At 44.0% G+C, this 17,249-nt stretch overlaps 1 pseudogene; it reads left to right on the top strand.

Moving 5' to 3' along the window:
• Nucleotides 1–2,009: 2,009 nt before the first annotated feature.
• LOC100451561 (peroxisomal succinyl-coenzyme A thioesterase-like) lies at nt 2,010–3,367 on the top strand (annotated as a pseudogene).
• The last annotated feature ends 13,882 nt before the right edge of the window (nt 3,368–17,249 follow it).

Below are 17,249 nucleotides of genomic sequence, written 5' to 3' on the forward strand. Positions count from 1 at the left end.
TTGGCTCACTGCAACCTCCGCCTCCCGGGTTCCAGCAATTCTCCTGCCTCAGCCCCCAGAGTAGCTGGGAATACAGATGCATGTCACCATGCCCAGCTGATTTTTTTATTTTGTAGAGACGGAGTTTCACCATGTTGACCAGGCTGGTCTCCAACTCCTGACCTCAGGTGATCCACCCACCTCGGCCTCCCAAAAGTGCTGGGATTACAGGCATGAGCCACCGCGCATGGCCTTATTGTGTTTCTATTTAAACACCTTAATATATATTATTGATTCATTAACATTGAACTCATGGCCAACAGCTCCATAACTCATGCCTGAATGAAGCTTATCTAACACATGTATTTTTTCTATAAGACATGACCGCTTTCTCATTCATAGGAACATCAACAGCACTTTAGCACTACTATATTTGGGGTCCCTTTGAAACAGCAAAATCACCAGCAAAAAAGCGCAAAAATATGAGAGGCCAAGGTACTAAATGGACTGCAAAAAGGGTACCTGTTTACAGTATGAGAGCTGAAATAAGAAGATAGAGGATCACTTTGTTTGACTTTGGCTGAGAACATGCCTGTTAAGGGACTCAAAAATGTTCACCGCTCTTCAGATGTCCACAAATGACCACAAAGGTGCTGCAAATATTGACTATCGGTTTATAAAAAAGTTTTAGCAAGTAGATGAATTCACAAATACAGAATCTGTGAATGAAGATTGACTGTATTTACTATCAGGCCCTTTAAAGAAAAAGTTTGCCAATCCCTGTTTTTATATGTCCCTCTTAGTTATACAGCTAGTGTTTAAAAACTACTTGAAATATTTTCCCCATGCCACCCATTATGTGTATAATTGATTGTACCCCATTAAATAAGAAAAAAGGAAAAAGAAAGCTTTCTTTATAGAAGAAGGCCAGCTAATAACTATCAAGGGTTTGATTTTACGTGGCTTAGACACTCTGCTTCAAATGCATTTATGACGTTTGGTTTTAACAAGGATTTTGCACAGTGTAGTGTTTTCCTTAAGTTCAATGTCATTTCTATATCATGGCAGCTATCATCTGCATTTAGGTAAGACAGTGACATCATTAACATGGATGCATTTTCATGGCATGAAGGCTAGCCATTGATGGGGTAATAACACAATTTATCAGTAAACGCTGAGTTTTCTTTGAAGTCAGTCTCTGATTTCTTACAGTGCTTGATGTCTGCCTTGCCTGCTAGTGACCAATTCACCTGCGTCTTTACAGAGACTTGTTACTCACTCAGTGTAAATACAGTGGGGGAAACAAGGTTTCCCAAAGTATCCTTATGTGCAAAAGTGTTTCTTACTACTTTGGAAATACTAAGCTGAGTTTAATGTTTATTCTTTTTCTACCAACAGACACAAAAAGGACAAGTACATGCCTTAGAATATTCAATAAAATTTTCTACAGCGATATGGTTAAATACTCTTCTGTCTTCACTACTTTTTTGTTTTTACTTTACTTGGAAATTGTAATTCTCTAGGAATAATGGGGCAGGAGTCTAAAATAATACTTTGTGGGAGTGAAGTATATATTTTTTCCAAGTTAAAAAAAAAAAAAATCAGGCCAGGCGTGATGGCTGATGACTCATGCCTGTAGTCCCACATACTCGGAAGGCCGAGGCAGGAGGATAGCTTGAGCCTGTGAGATCGAGATTACAGTGAGCTATGGATCGGCCACTGCACTCCGGCCTGGGCGACAGAGCGAGACCCTGTCTCAAAAGAAAAAAAGGAAAAAAAAAAAAAAAAGTCTGCGCTCCCCGGGGCCCAAGGAGAGGACCCAGGAGAGGAGTCTGGCTCCTTTTGCCTCAGACGAGTCCAGGGCGCCGGGTTAACTGGTCTAAAGTCCCAGGCGCTTTCTGGGACTGCTCAGCCACCGGCCGCTCCCGGCACCAGGGGACGCCGGATGTCCTCTGGACAATCGGCGCACTTGCCACGATCTTGGACGGGCCTCGGACCTTGACCTTAGGATTCCCCGCTCCGGCTCCGAGATGTCAGCAACGCTGATCCCTGGAGCCCGCGGGCCGCGGCTGCCGGGACAAGCCGGTGCGCATCGCCAAGGGCGGCCTGGCCTCGGAGCAGCTGGTCACGCTGCGCGCGCGTCCCTGCGCGACGAGAAGGGTGGGCTCTTCCGGGCCCACGCGCGCTACTGCGCCGACGCCCGCGGCGAGCTGGACCTGGAGCGCGCGCCCGTGCTGGGCGGCAGCTTCGTGGGGCTCGAGTCCATGGGGCTGCTGTGGGCCGTGGAATCCAAGAAGCCTTTTTGGCGCTTTCTGAAGCGGGAGGTATAGATTCCCTTTATCGTGGAGTTGGAGGTGCTGGACGGCCACGACCCCGAGCCTGGACGGCTGTTGTGACAGGCGCGGCACGAGCGCGACTTCCTCCCGCAGGGGGTGCGGCGCGATTCGGTGCGCGCGGGCCGGGTGCGCGCCACGCTCTTCCTGCCGCCAGGACCTGGACCCTTCCTAGGGATCACTGGCATCTTTGGTATTGGAGGGAGCCTGTTGGAATATCGAGCCAGCCTCCCTGCTGGCCATGGCTTTGCCATGTTCGCTCTAGCTTATTATAACTTTGAAGATCTCCGCAAGAATGTGGACAACATACCCCTGGAGTACTTCGAAGAAGCCCTATGCTACATGCGTCAACATCCCCAGGTAAAAGGCCCAGGCATTGGGCCTTGGGGCATTTCTCTAGGAGCTGATATTTGTCTCTCAATGGCCTCATTCTTGAAGAATGACTCAGACACAGTTTCCATCAATGGATCCGGGATCAGTGGGAACAGAGGCATAAACTATAAGCAGAATAGCATTCCACCGTTGGGCTATGACCTGAGGAGAATCAGGGTAGCTTTCTCAGGCCTCGTGGACATCGTGGATATAAGGAATGATCTTGTAGGAGGGTATGAGAACCCCAGCATGATTTCAGTAGAGAAGGCCCAGGGCCCCATCCTTTTCATTGTTGGTCAGGATGACCATAACTGGAAGAGTGAGTTGTATGCCCAAACAGTCTCTGAAAGGTTACAGGCCCATGGAAAGGAAAAACCCCAGATCATCTGTTACCCTGGGACTGGGCTTTACACTGAGCCTCCTTACTTCCCCCTGTGCCCAGCTTCCCTTCACAAATTACTGAACAAACACATGATGTGGGTTGGGGAGCCAGGGCTCATTCTAAGGCCCAGGTAGATGCCTGGCAGCAAATTCTAGCCTTCTTCTGCAAACACCTGGGAGGTACCCAGAAAACAGCTTTCCCTAAATTGTAATGCATTTGTCTGTTGTTGACATGAGAGAGTCAAGATCAGATTCTAGTGTTCAATAACCCTATGTGAATCAGCTGTCTCCTGGATAACATTAAAGCCATGTCTTTGTCATTTAAAAAAAAAAAATCCGCCGGGCGCAGTAGCTCACGCCTGTAATCCCAGCACTTTGGGAGGCTGAGGCGTGCAGATCATGAGGTCAGGAGTTCGAGACCAGCCTGGCCAACATGGCGAAACCCCATCTCTACAAAAAATACAAAAATTAGCCAGGAGTGGTGGTGGGCACCTGTGATCCCAGCTACTTGGGAGGCTGAGGCAGGAGAATCACTTGAACCCAGGAAGCGGAGGTTGCAGTGAGCCAAGATCATGCCATTGCACTCCATCCTGGAAGACAAGAGAAAGATTCTGTCTCAAGAAAAAAAAAATTAGTAAACTAGAAATCTCTGAACAAAGTATCATACATGTAACTTAATTTTCCCATAGATATAGGTAAAGACAAGTTGCTTAGTTACAGCCTCTATCTAGCACAGCAATCTCCTCAAAACACAAGGTAGCCGCCCGGAGAGGCCACAGAGGAAATACCTAAGAGAGATAACACTGGGGACATTTGCAATTGGAAATTAAATGACATTTTAGAAATGTACTTATCAGTGTCAAGCCTTGATAGACAGAGTGTTCACATCAGTCTGAAACCTAATACATGTTTTATATATAATAAATTTAAACAGCTTAATTCTCATCCATTCAAGATGGGAGAAAAACTAAGTTAATGTGATAAATGTATTGAGGTGTTTGGCTTTCAATCAATGCTTCCTGATACTCAAAAAGTCTTCACAGGGAAGGAACCAAATAAATGCAGAGTATGGAAAAAATGAAGCCATACACATATTACTGTGTGGTAAATGTTTCCATTGAAAGTCAAATCTTTACACTCACCAAAGCGTCTCCATAAGAGAAAAGCTGTATATTAGAAATGTAAATGTTTTTATAGCAATTGAAATCTTTACAGAGGTAGAGAAATCTGGTAATTGTTATTAGTGTAGTAGGGATTTAAGCTAAGTTCTTGTCTCATGGTAGTCATCCAGGTTCTTGATGTTTTGAACAAAGAATTGGACAAAATGCACAAAGCCACAAAACAATGAAGCAACAGAAGCACAGATTTATTGAAATCAAAGTACACTCTACAGAGTGGGAGCAGGCTCAAGCCTCAAAGAGTGCTGGTTACAGAATTTTCTGGGGTTTAAATACCCTCGAGAGGCTTCCCATTGGTTACTTGGTTATACCCTATGTAAATGAAGGAGTGGCCCACAACCAGTCTGATTGGTTGCAGAAGGCAGGACCAATCAGAGACTAAAAGGTAGTTACAAAGTTACGCCCTATGCAAATGTCTGATTGATTGCAGGAGGGGACCAATCAGAGGTACTTTCTATTTTTCATCTGCGACACAGTGCAAAGGTAGTAGCCTCTGATCCTTTTGTTACTTGGGTGTGGAGAGACGGGGTTTTCCTTTTGATTCAGTTCTAAGAAGTCAGCGGGAATGGCCTTAGGTTCCCTGCCTCCAGACCTGTTCTCCTGTCTTCACCTCCATTTATCACTAAAGAGTTCACAATACATGACCCTTCAGAAAGAGACATGTGACATTAATATGTCAGACTCAACCAGTGTCTTCACACTGGAATGACTTTATTAGTGTGAAGCTGGAGTAACATTTTATTATTAGCACAGAACGAGAAGCATTGCAGATGATAGAGCCTTTTTTGGTCACCAAGTGATGCAGCCAGTACACTGTTGACTAGCAGTGATGGTAGCGGGCCTTCTTGCCTTGGTCCTGATCTTAAAGGGAAAGATTTCGGCATTTCATCATTAAGTAAAAAATGTGTTGTTGGTTTTTTGAAACAGGGTCTCCCTCTGTCGCCTAGGTTGGAGTGCAATGGTGCCATCAGGGCTCACTGCAGCCTCTAACTCCTAGGCTCAAGTAGTTCTCCTGACTCAGCCTCCTGAGTAGCTGGGACAAGCACCACCACACCCAGCTAATTTTTAAAATTTTTTGTAGAGATGAGGTCTCACTATATTGCCCAGGCTGGTCTCAAACTCCTGGGCTCAAGTAATCCTCCTGCCTCAGCCTCCCAAAGTGCTGGGATTACAGGTGTGAGGCACCGTGCCCATCAAAAAATGCGCTTAAATTTCTCCCTGGATATCCTTTCTTAGAAGTTTCCTTGTATCTCTATTTTTCCAAGAGGCTTGATGATGATTGGATTTGAAATTCTATCATCTTTTCTGTATCTTTTGAGATGATCCTGGGGTTCTTTCTAAATTAATACGTTAATGTGGGGAATCATATTAACTGATTTTTAAATAATAAGTCAAACTTGCATTTCTGGAATAAATATCTCAAGTTGGTCATAATCTAGTTGGCTAAAAATTAATAAAGTTGTTTCCTTAATGATTTAGATAAGAACTTTGCATCTACCTTCATGAATACAACTGCCCCGTAATTTTCTTTTCTCATACTGTCTTTGAGAGATTTTGAAATCAAGGTGATATTTTCTTTCTTTGCTTTTTTTTTTTTTTTTTGAGAAAAAGTCTCTCTCTGTTGCTCAAGCTGGAGTGCAGTGGCATGATCTCAGCCTATGGCAACCTCCAACTCCTGGGTTCAAGAGATTCTCTTGCCTCAGCCTCCTGAGTAGCTGGGACTACAGGCACATGCCACCATGCCCAGCTAATTTTTGTGTTTTTAGTAGAGACGGGGTTTCACTATGTTGGCCAGGCTGGTCTTGAACTCCTGACCTCATGATCCACCCATCTCTGCCTCCTAAAGTGCTGGGATTACAGGTGATCATATTTTCATTAAAGAAGTCACTGTTTCTGCCTTTTTATTCTCTGGGAAAGTTTACTATGTAAGATTGGAATTATTCTTAACCTGAATGAGTTGGTAGAACTTTTCAATTAAATCATTTGGAACTGAAAGTCTCTTTCTGGGATGCTATTTGCTGATAGTCATTCCAAAAACTTCTATGCCAAAAAAGCCACACACTAGGTATCTTGGTTCATGGTCTACTCAGTGTAACACACAATACATATCTCCCTGAAGCCAAGGAAAAGGCCACCTTCCACCCTTCAGGGAACAGCAATAAGTTCAGGGAACAGTAATCTCTTTCTCAATTCCAGCTGGTCTTACTTATAGTTCTTGTATGCCAGATTCCCTTTTGTATCTTTTGTACCTTTGTGGATTTGATTACAAGTGGAGTCACAATTGTGGATAGCCTGAAGATATAAGAAATGTCTATTGTGAGAAGGTAATGAAGGAGAGTTGGTGACCAGCAGGATGAGAGCTTTAGCCATGGGGCTAATAAGACAGAGCCAAGTCAGCAGGGACATAAGATGTAAGAGGGCTGTGGTGCTCGGGTAGAACTGGATAAAGGATGGGTGAGCGGGAGTTAAAAGTTCCATGTCATAACACCAGGAAAGCAATAAAAATGTTTTTATTGTGGCAAAATATACATAATATAAAAAGTCACCATTTTTAAGCATTTTTAAAGCATAACATTTAGAGGCACTTAGTGAATTCACAGTGTTTTTTTGTTTTTGTTTTTGTTTTTTGAGACAGAGTCTTGCATTGTTGCCCAGTCTGGAGTCTGGAGTGCAGTGGCACGATCTTGGCTCGCTGCAACCTCCGCCTGCGCCTCCCGGATTCAAGCCATTCTCCTGCCTCAGCCTCCCGAGTAGCTGGGATTGCAGGTGCCCGCCACCACACCGAGCTAATTTTTGTATTTTAGTAGAGACGGGGTTTCACCGTGTTGGCCAGGCTGGTCTTGAACTCCCGACCTCGTGATTCACCTGCCTCAGCCTCCCAAAGTGCTGGGATTACAGGCGTGAGCCACCGCGCCCGGCTGAATTCACAGTGTTCTTTCATCACCACTATCTAGTTCCAGAATATTTAATCACCACCCCCCCAAAAATAAAAATAAAAATAAAAGCCACTGATAAGGTTCGGCTCTGTGTCCCTACCTAAATCACATCTCAAATTGTAATCCCCGTAATCCCCATGTGTTGAAGGAGGGACTTGATGGGAGGTGATTGGATCATAGGGGCAGTTTCCCCTATGCTGTTTTTGTGATGGTGAGTGAGTTCTCACCAGATCTGATGGTTTTAAAAGTGTTTGACAGTTCCTCCTGCACACTCTCTCTCTCACCTGCTGCCATGTAAGACGTGCTTGTTTCCCCTTCCGTCATGATTGTAAGTTTCCTGAGGTCTCCCTAGCCATGCGGAACTGTGAGTCAATTAAACTTCCTTTCTTTATAAATTACACAGTCTCGGGCAGTTCTTTATAGCAATGTGAAAACGAACTAATATATCCACATATCTTCTAAGTTTTTTTCCATTCCTTACTTCCTCCAGCCATGGAAGCTACTAATCTGCTTTCTGTCTCTATGAATTTGCCTGTTCTAGATACTTTCATACAATATGAGCCCTTTTATGTCTGACTCCTTTCACTTAGCATGTTTTGAATATTCATCCATGCTGTAGCATACATCAATACTTTATTTCTTTTTCTAGCTGAATACTATTCCATTGTATGAATGTACCACATTTTGTTGATCCATCAGTAGATAGAAGTGCGTTGTTTCTACCTTTTGGCTATTGTGAATATTGCTGCCATAAACTTTGTGGACAAGTTTTTGTTTAAACACTCATTTTCAATTCTTTTAGGTATATACTCAATATATATAAGTGGGCCAGGCATGGTGGCTCACACCTGTAATCTCAGGCCTTTGGAAGGCTGACGTGGGCAGATCACTTGAGGCCAGGATTTCGAGACCAGCCTGGCCAACATGGTGAAACTCTGCTCTACTAAAAGTACAAAAATTAGCTGGGCATGGTGGCATGCACCTGTAATCCCAGCTACTTGGGAAGCTGAGGCATGCAAATCACTTAAACTCAAGAAGGGGAGGTTGCAGTAAGCCAAGATTGCACTCCAGCCTGGGCAACAGTGCAAGATTCTGTCTTAAAGAAAAAGAAGTCTTTAAAAAATAATATATAGCATATTTATATATATATACACACATATGCACAAAGCATATATATATATATGGAATTCCTGAGTCATACAGTAATTTTATGTTTAATTTATTGAGTAACCACCAAACTTTTTTCCACAGCAGCTACACCATTTACATTTCCATAAACAAAGTATGATAGTTCCAATTGCGCTACAGTCTTACTAGCACTTATTTTCCTTTAAAAAAAAAAAAATTATTGGCCGGACGCGGTGGCTCATGCCTGTAATCCCAACACTTTGGGAGGCTGAGGTGGGCAGATCACGAGGTCAGGAGTTTGAGACCAGTGTGACCAACATGGTGAAACCCTGTCTCTACTAAAAGTACAAAAATCAGGTGGGCATGGTGCCGCATGCCTGTAATCCCAGCTGCTCAGAAGGCTGGGGCAGGAGAAACGCTTGAACCCAGGAGGCGGAGGTTGCAGTGAGCCAACATCTCACCACTGCGCTCCAGCCTGGGCGACAGAGTGAGGCTCCGTCTCAAAAAAAAAAAAAGATTTGTCCTTGAATGTTCATAGTAGTTTCATTCACACTGCCAAAAACTGGACACTACCCATTCTCTGTCCACTGGTAAACAGATAAACAAATTGGAAGATGTCCAAAAAATGCAATATTACTCAGAAAACAAAGAATAATTTACTGATATATGCAACAACATGAATGAATCTCAAAAGCACTATGTTAAGTACAAGAAGCTTTACATAAAAGATTACATACTGTATGATTCTATTTATATGAAATTCTAGAAAAAGTACAACTATTGTGGACAGGAAGCAGAACAGTGGCCTTCAGGGGCTGGGGCAGGGATTGGGGAGGAGCCAGACTGCAAAAGTGCAAGAGTGGCCGGGCGCCCTGGCTCATGCCTGTAATCCCAGCACTTTAGGAGGCTGAGGCAGGTGGATCACCTGAGGTGAGGAGTTGGAGACCAGGCTGGCCAACATGGAGAAACCCTATCTCTACTAAAAATACAAAATTAGCTGGTCATGGTTGTGCACACCTGTAATCCCAGCTACTTGGCAGGCTGAGGTAGGAGAATCGCTTGAACCTGGGAGGTGGAGGTTGCATTGAGCTGAGATTGTGCTACTGCACTCCAGCCTGGGCAACATGAGGGGCTGTGTGCAGTGGCTTATGCCTGTAATCCCAGCACTTTGGGAACCTGAGGTGGGCAGATCACTTGTGGTCAGGAGTTCGAGAGGAGCCTGGCCAACATGGTAAAACCCTGTCTCTACTAAAAATACAAAAATTAGCTGGGCGCAGTGGCGCTGTAGTCTCAGCTACTCTGGAGGTGGGGAGAGAAGGTGCAGTGGGACAGTGAGACAAGATCATGCCATTGCACTCCAGCCTGAGCAACACAGTGAGACTCTCCAAAAAAAAAAAAAAAAAAAAAAAAAAGGACATGAGGGAGCTTTCTGAGTTGATGGAAGTTCTGTATATCATGATTGCGGTTGTGAAAGGAACACATCTTGGGCCCCCAAAATCACTAAAGTAAAGAGAAAAGTCGAGCTGGGAACTGCTTGGGACAAACCTGCTTCCCATTCTATTCAAAGTCATTCCTCTGCTCACTGAGATAAATGCATATCTGATTGCCTCTTTGGAGAGGCTCATCAGAAACTCAAAAGAATGCAACCATGGCCAGGCACGGCGGCTCATGCCTGTAATCCCAGCACTTTGGGAGGCCAAGCCGGGCGGATCACCTGAGGTCAGGAGTTCAAGACATGGCCAAACCCTGTCTCTACTAAAAATACAAAAAAATTAGCTGGGCGTCGTGGTGGGCACCTGTAATCCCAGCTCAGGAGGCTGAGGCAGGAGAATCGCTTGAACCCGGGAGGCAGACATTGCAGTGAGCCGAGATCATGCCACTGCACTCCAGCCTGGGAGACAAGAGTGAAACTGCGTCTCAAAAAAAAAAAAAAAGCCATAAATAAAAAGAATGCAACCGTTTGTCTCTCACCTACCTGTGACCTGTGCTACCTTTGTGGACCGAACCAATGTTCATTTTACATATATTGATTGATGTCTCATATCCTCCTAAAATGTTTAAAACCAAGCTGTGCTCTGACCACCTTGGGCATGTGTCATCAGGACCTCCTAAGGCTGTGTCACGGACGCATGTCCTCAACCTTGGCAAAATAAACTTTCTTTTTTATTTGAGACGGAGTCTCACTCTGTCGCCCAGGCTGGAGTGCAGTGGCGAGATCTCGGCTCACTGCAACCTCTGCCTCTCGGTTTCAAGCGATTCTCCTGCCTCAGCCTTCTGAGTAGCTGGGACTACAGGCGCCCGTCACCATGCCTGGCTAATTTATTTATTTTTATTTTTTATTTTTTATTTTTAGTAGAGCCGGGGTTTCACCATGTTGGCCAGGCTCGTCTCAAACTCCTGACCTCATGGTCCGCCTACCTCGGCTTCCCAAAGTGCTGGGATTGCAGGCGTGAGCCACCGTGCCCGGCGGCGAAATAAACTTTCTAAATTAACTGAGACCGCTCTCAGATTTTCGAGGTTCACTGGTAATAATTACATGATTGCATGTATGTCAAAACTCATCAAATTGTACACTTAAAATTGATAAATTTTGTTGCATGCAAATTTTCCCTCAATAAAGCTGATTAAACAAAACAAAAACAGAAGCACCAAGATTCTAGAAAAATTGTGCCTCCAGCAGTAGTTTTTGAATCTTCCAAAATCCCCAAATAAAAATAGAGCAATCAGACAGCAAAACCAAAAGCTTGTTGACAGCATTCAAACAAAACTACGTGAGATAATGTGATGGGCTGAATTGCATGCTTCCAAAATTCGTATGTTTAAGCTGTAACCACCAGTACCTCACAATGTGAGTGTATTCGGAGGTGCAGCCTTCAAAGAGATGATTAAGCTAAAATGAGGTAGTTAGGGTGGGTCCTAATCCTATATGACTGTTGTCCTTATTTTATCTTTTTTTTTTTTTTTTTTTTGAGACAAGAGTCTCACTCTGTCACACAGGCTGGAGTGCAGTGGCTTGATCTTGGCTCACTGTAAACTGCACCTCCTGGGTTCAATGATTCTCATGCCTCAGCCTCCCAAGTAGCGGGGACTGCAGGCACGCACCACCATGCCTGGCTAATTTTTGTATTTTTAGTAGAGACGGGGTTTCGCCATGTTGCCCAGGCTGGTCTCCAACTCCTGGCTTCAGGTGATCCACCCGCCTCAGCCTCCCAAAGTGCTGGGATTACAGGTGTGAGCCACCATGCCCAGCCTGGTGTCCTTATTTTAAAAAAGGAAATTTGTATATGCTGAGGCACCCTAGGGATGTGCACACGCAGCATAAATGCCGTGTGAAAATCCAGCAAGAAGGCAGTTGTCTGCAAGCCAAGGAGAGAGGCCTTAGGATAAACCAGACCTGCCAACACCTTGATCTGTGACGAAAAGCCTCTCTGTGAGAAAATAAAGTTATGTTTAAGCTACCCAGCTGTGGTAATCTGTTACAGCAGTACCAGCAAACTAATAAAAGAAATGTCCCCATGAGCCCCCAAATATAAGCAGATGAGAACAATCATAAACATCACAATACCTGCATGGTGGACCTGAGCATCTGTGAAGGAGGCAGCCGAGGGAAGTGATGGGGCATCTGAAATCATCTGAAAACAGAAGAGCCTCAAAACCAGTATTAAAACACAGAGGGGGTTGGGCACGGTGGCTCATGCCTGTAATCCCAGCACTTTGGGAGGCCGAGGCAGGCGGATCACGAGGTCAGGAGTTCAAGACCAGCCTGGCCAACGTGGCGAAACCCTGTTGTACTAAATAAATATTTAGTATAATAAATATTTTGTACTAAAAATACAAAATTAGCTGGGCATGGTGGCAGGTACCTGTAATCCCAGCTACTCAGGAGGCTGAGGCAGGAGAATCGCTTGAACCCGGGAGGCAGAGGTTGCAGTGAGCCAAGATTGTGCCTCTGCACTCCAACCTGGGTGACAGAGCAAGATTCCATCTCGAAAAACAAAACAAAACAAAACAAAAAAACACAGAGGGCCATGCTGACAGCAGCAGCAGAGAGGGGTTGAGGCTTTTCCTACACCAACAGGAGGGGAGTGCAAGTGGTCCGCGAGGGAAGACCTGAAGGGGCCAGTGAACTCTTCGCTGTGACAGCTCTTAAAACCGACAGCCAAAATTCCTTTCCATCTCTAAATAAATAAATAAATAATAAGCAACACCAGCCAGGCATGGTGGCTCATGCCCGTAATCCCAACATTTTGGGAGGCTGAGGTGGGTGGATCACTTGAGGTCAGGAGTTCAAGACCAGCCTGGCCAACATGGTGACACCCCGTTTCTACTACAAACACACAAAAAATTAGATGGGCATGGTGGTGCACTAAATCCCAGCTACTTGGAAGGCTGAGGCAGGAGGATCATTTGAGCCTTGGAGGTGGAGGTTGCAATGAGCTGAGATTCCACCACCGCACTCTAGCCTGGGTGACAGAGTGAGACTCTGTCTTAAAAAATAAAATTAAACGTAATCCCAGCACTTTGGGAGGCAGAGGTGGGCCGATCACGAGGTCTGGAGTTTGAGACCAGCCTGGCCAACATGGTGAAATCCCGTCTCTACTAAAAATACAAAAAGGCGTGGTGGTACACGCCTTTAGTCCCAGCTACTTGGGAGGCTGAGGCAGAAGAATGGCTTGAACCCGGGAGGCGGAGGTTGCAGTGAGCCGAAATCGTGCCATTGAACGCCAGCCTGGGCGACAGAGCAAGACTCCATCTCAATAAATAAATAAATTAATTAATAAAATTTTTAAAAAACAACAGAAAAGTATCAAGCATGAATTCCCTAAGAGTTACAATTTAAAAGAGAGAATAAGGAACACAATAACATTCCTCCAGACAATAAAAGCATATCAGAAAGCCATGCCCACAGGAGATCAGAACTGGAACTTGCTATTTCAGACTGAGCTAAAATTTCATTAACAAAATGATACAAGATATGAAAGAACAAAATCAGTTAGAATCAGAAAATCTGGGAAATGAGGTAATAATTCTGAAAATAATTCAAATAAAAATCATTTCAGAAATGAAAACTAAACTAAAAGGACCACCACAAAGAATAAACACAACAAATGTTTAAGAGAAACTGAAGGTAAAAATGAGGAAAATTTCTTTTGTTTGGAGCAAACTCATTAACTGAAAAATGAGGATAATTTCTTTCTTTCTTTTTTTTTTTTTTGAGATGGAGTTTTGCTCTTTCGCCCAGGCTGCAGTGCAGTGGCAGATCTCGGCTCACTGCAACCTCTGCTTTCCGGTTTCAAGCGATTCTCCTGCTTCAGCCTCCTGAGTACTGGGATTACAGGCACCCACCACCACGCCCAGCTTATTTTTGTATTTTTGATAGAGACGGGGTTTCACCATGTTGGCCAGGCTGGTCTCGAACTCCTGACCTCGTGATCCACCCGCCTCGGCCTCCCAAAGTGCTGGGATAACAGGTGTGAGCCACCGCGCCAGGCCAAAATGAGGATCATTTCTAAAATTGGATGGAAATGAAGAAAGTGACCAAAAAAAAAAAAAAAAGACCTGAGAGAAAGAGACAAACATAGAAGACAGTTCAAGAAGATCAAATACATAAATAGAAGTTTCTAAAGAATGAAGCCAAAGCAAAAGAAAAGAACAAATACTAAAATGTTATAATTATAATAAAACATTTTCTGAAATAAAAAAGATGTGTATCACTAGTGAGAGGTATAAGTGACTTAAAAAGCAACAAAAATCAGGTTGTCATTTACCTTCTGACAGTTGTAAATAGTAAGTAGAAAATAGAGTAACAGGCCGGGTGCAGTGGCTCACTTTGGAGGCTGAGGTGGGCGGATGACTTGAGGTCAGGAGTTCAAGACCAGCCTGGCCAACATGGTGAAACCCCATCTCTAAAAAACAAATACAAAAAAATTAGCCTGGCTTGATGGCGAGCTCCTGTAATCCCAGCTACTTGGGAGGCTGAGGCAGGAGAATTGCTTGAACCTGGGAGACAGAGGTTGCAGTGAGCCGTGATCATGCCACTGCACTCTAGCCTGGGAAACAGAGCAACGCTCTGTCTCAAAAAAAAAAAGAAAAAGAAAGAAAAGAAAATAGAATAACATATTTTACATACTCACTGCAAGAAAAGATATGGCAAATATTTTATATCCAGCATAGCAAAATCAAATACTTTTATCAACATATGAGTGTCAGGGACTCTTGTTGGTTAAAAGACTTAAAAGACATGTCAAGTAATAAAAAAGGGAAGGCAAAAGCATTTAGGGATGTGCAAATGGATAATAATATTATAAAGGAACACAAGGAAGTGATCACTATAAAAGTTAGGAGAGGGATGGGCTCAGTGGCTCACGCCTGTAATCCCAGTACTTTGGGAGGCCACGGCAAGTGGATCACCTGAGGTTGGGAGTTCGAGACCAGCCTGGCCAACATGGCGAAATCCCGTCTCTAACAGAAATATAAAAATTAGCCAGGTGTGGTGGCGAACGCCTGTGATCCCAGCTACTCAGGAGGCTGAGGCAGGAGAATGCTTGAACCCCGGAGGTAGAAGTTGCAGTGAGCCATGATTGTGCCACTGCACTCCAGCGTGGGCGACAGAGTGAGACTCTGTCTCAAAAAAATAAAAAATAAAAAAAAAGAGAGTGGAACTGGTTACTTTTGAGGACAGGGAACACAGAGGAACTTCTAGATTATCTAGCAAAGTTCTATTTCTTGACCTGAGTTCTGGTTACACAGGTATTCGTCTTGTAACAATTCATTTGGCTATATTTTTATGTTATAGTTTTGTTTTTCTATATCTATGTTTTATTCTTACAATTTAAAAAGTTTAAAAACCCGAGACTTAGAAATTGTCACTTTTCCCCTCCCTCAAAACATGGAAACATGGAAAGGAAGAGGCATAAAGGTCAGTGCTGAATTTATCTCCTTAAAACGTGTATCGAGAGGCCAGGTGTGGTGGCTCACGCCTGTAATCCCAGTATTTTGGGAGGCCGAGGCGGTGGATCACATGAGGTCAGGAGTTCGAGACCAGCCTGACCAATATGGTGAAACTCTGTCTCTACTAAAACTACCAACATTAGCCAGGTGTGGTGGTGGGTGCCTGTAGTTCCAGCTACTTGGGAGGCTGAGGCAGGAGAATCACTTGTACCAGGGAGGCGGAGCTTGCAGTGAGCCGAGATTGTGCCACTGCACTCCAGCCTAGGCAACAGAGCGAGACTCCATCTCAAAAAAAGAAGAAGTAGAAAAGAAGAAGAAGAGGAAGAAGGAAGAAGGATGAAGGAAGAAGGAAGAAGGAAGAAGGAGAAGGAGAAGGAGAAGGAAGAAGGAAGAAGGAAGAAGGAAGAAGGAAGAAGAAGAAAAGAAGAAGGAGAAGGAGAAGAAGGAGAAGAAGGAGAAGAAGGAGAAGAAGGAGAAGAAGAAGAAGAAGAAGGAAGAAGAAGGAAGAAGGAGAAGAAGAAGAAGAAGAAGAGGAGGAGGAGGAGGAGGAGGAGGAAGAGGAGGAGAGGAAGAGGAAGAGGAAGAGGAAGAAGAAGAAGAAGAAGAAGAAGAAGAAGAAGAAGAAGAAGAAGATATGTATAGGGACCTGTAAAAATGACATAGATTTTCAAAAGAATCAAATAAAACTTTCATATGTGAAAAGTACAATAATGAAAATTAAATGCTGGCCAAATGCAGTGGCTCACACCTATAATCCCAGTACTTTGGGTGGGAGGATTGCTTGATCCCAGGAGTTTGAGACCAGCCTAGGTAATATGGCAAGACCCTATCTCTAAATAAACTATAATAAACGAAATTAAAATACAATAAAATAAAATTAGCTGGGCATGGTGGTGCATGCCTGCTACTTAGGAGGCTGGGGCGGAAGGTAGAGGCTGCAATGAGCTATGATCACACCACTACACTCTGGCCTGGGTGACAGAGTGAGACCCCTTCTCAAAAAAAAAAAAAAAAAAAAGATACGTAGGACAGAGTGAGAAGGTCAAACATATTTTTAGTTGGAGTTCCAATTAAACATCAATATTAGAAGAAACAATAGCTAGCAGGGCACGGTGACTCACGCCTGTAATCCCAGCACTTTGGGAGGCTGAGGTGGGTGGATCACAAGGTCAAGAGTTCGAGACCAGCCTGGCCAACATAGTGAAACCCCGGCTCTACTAAAAATACAAAAATTAATTGGGCATGGTGGTGCGTGCCTGTAATCCCAGCTAGTCGGGAGGCTGAGGCAGGAAAATTGGTTGAACCTTGGAGGCGGAGGATGCAGTGAGCCGAGATCGCACCACTGCACTCCAGCCTCGGCGACAGAGCGAGACTCTGGCTCAAAAACAAAAAGAAGAAGAAACAATAGCCGAACAATTTCCAAAGATCATGAAAGTCCCTAAACCATTGACTCAAATCTCTTAACCTAGACCCATCATGGAGAAACTGCAGAAAAACCAAAGATAATGAGAAAATCTTAGAGCAGCAAAAGTAAAAAGGATAAATTACCTTCAAAGTAGTCATTAGACTGACAGCTGACTTCTCATAGCAGTAATAAAAGTCAAGAATGAAATGATAGCTTCAATGTACTGGAAAAAAAAAAGCCCAATGTAGAGTTTCATCAATGGACATAAGGAAAATGATGTCAAATGGAAATATTGTTATGCAAGAAGGAATGGAAAGCAATTTAGGAATTATGGGGGCAAATGTGAATGAATATTGATTATAAAAAGCAATAATATTGGCTGGGCACGGTGGCTCACATCTGTAGTAGCACTTTCAGAGGCTGAAGCAGGAGGATTGCTTAAGACCAGCCTGGATAACATGGAGAAACCCCATCTCTACAAAACGTACAAAAATTAGCTGGTCATGGTGGCGCATGCCTGAGAAAGAGATAATAAAAATACAAGAGAACAATAATCCACATTGAAAGTAGGTGAATACATGTAGCT

Source organism: Pongo abelii, chromosome 20 (genome assembly GCF_028885655.2).
Source record: "Pongo abelii isolate AG06213 chromosome 20, NHGRI_mPonAbe1-v2.0_pri, whole genome shotgun sequence".
NCBI classification, from domain to species: domain Eukaryota; kingdom Metazoa; phylum Chordata; class Mammalia; order Primates; family Hominidae; genus Pongo; species Pongo abelii.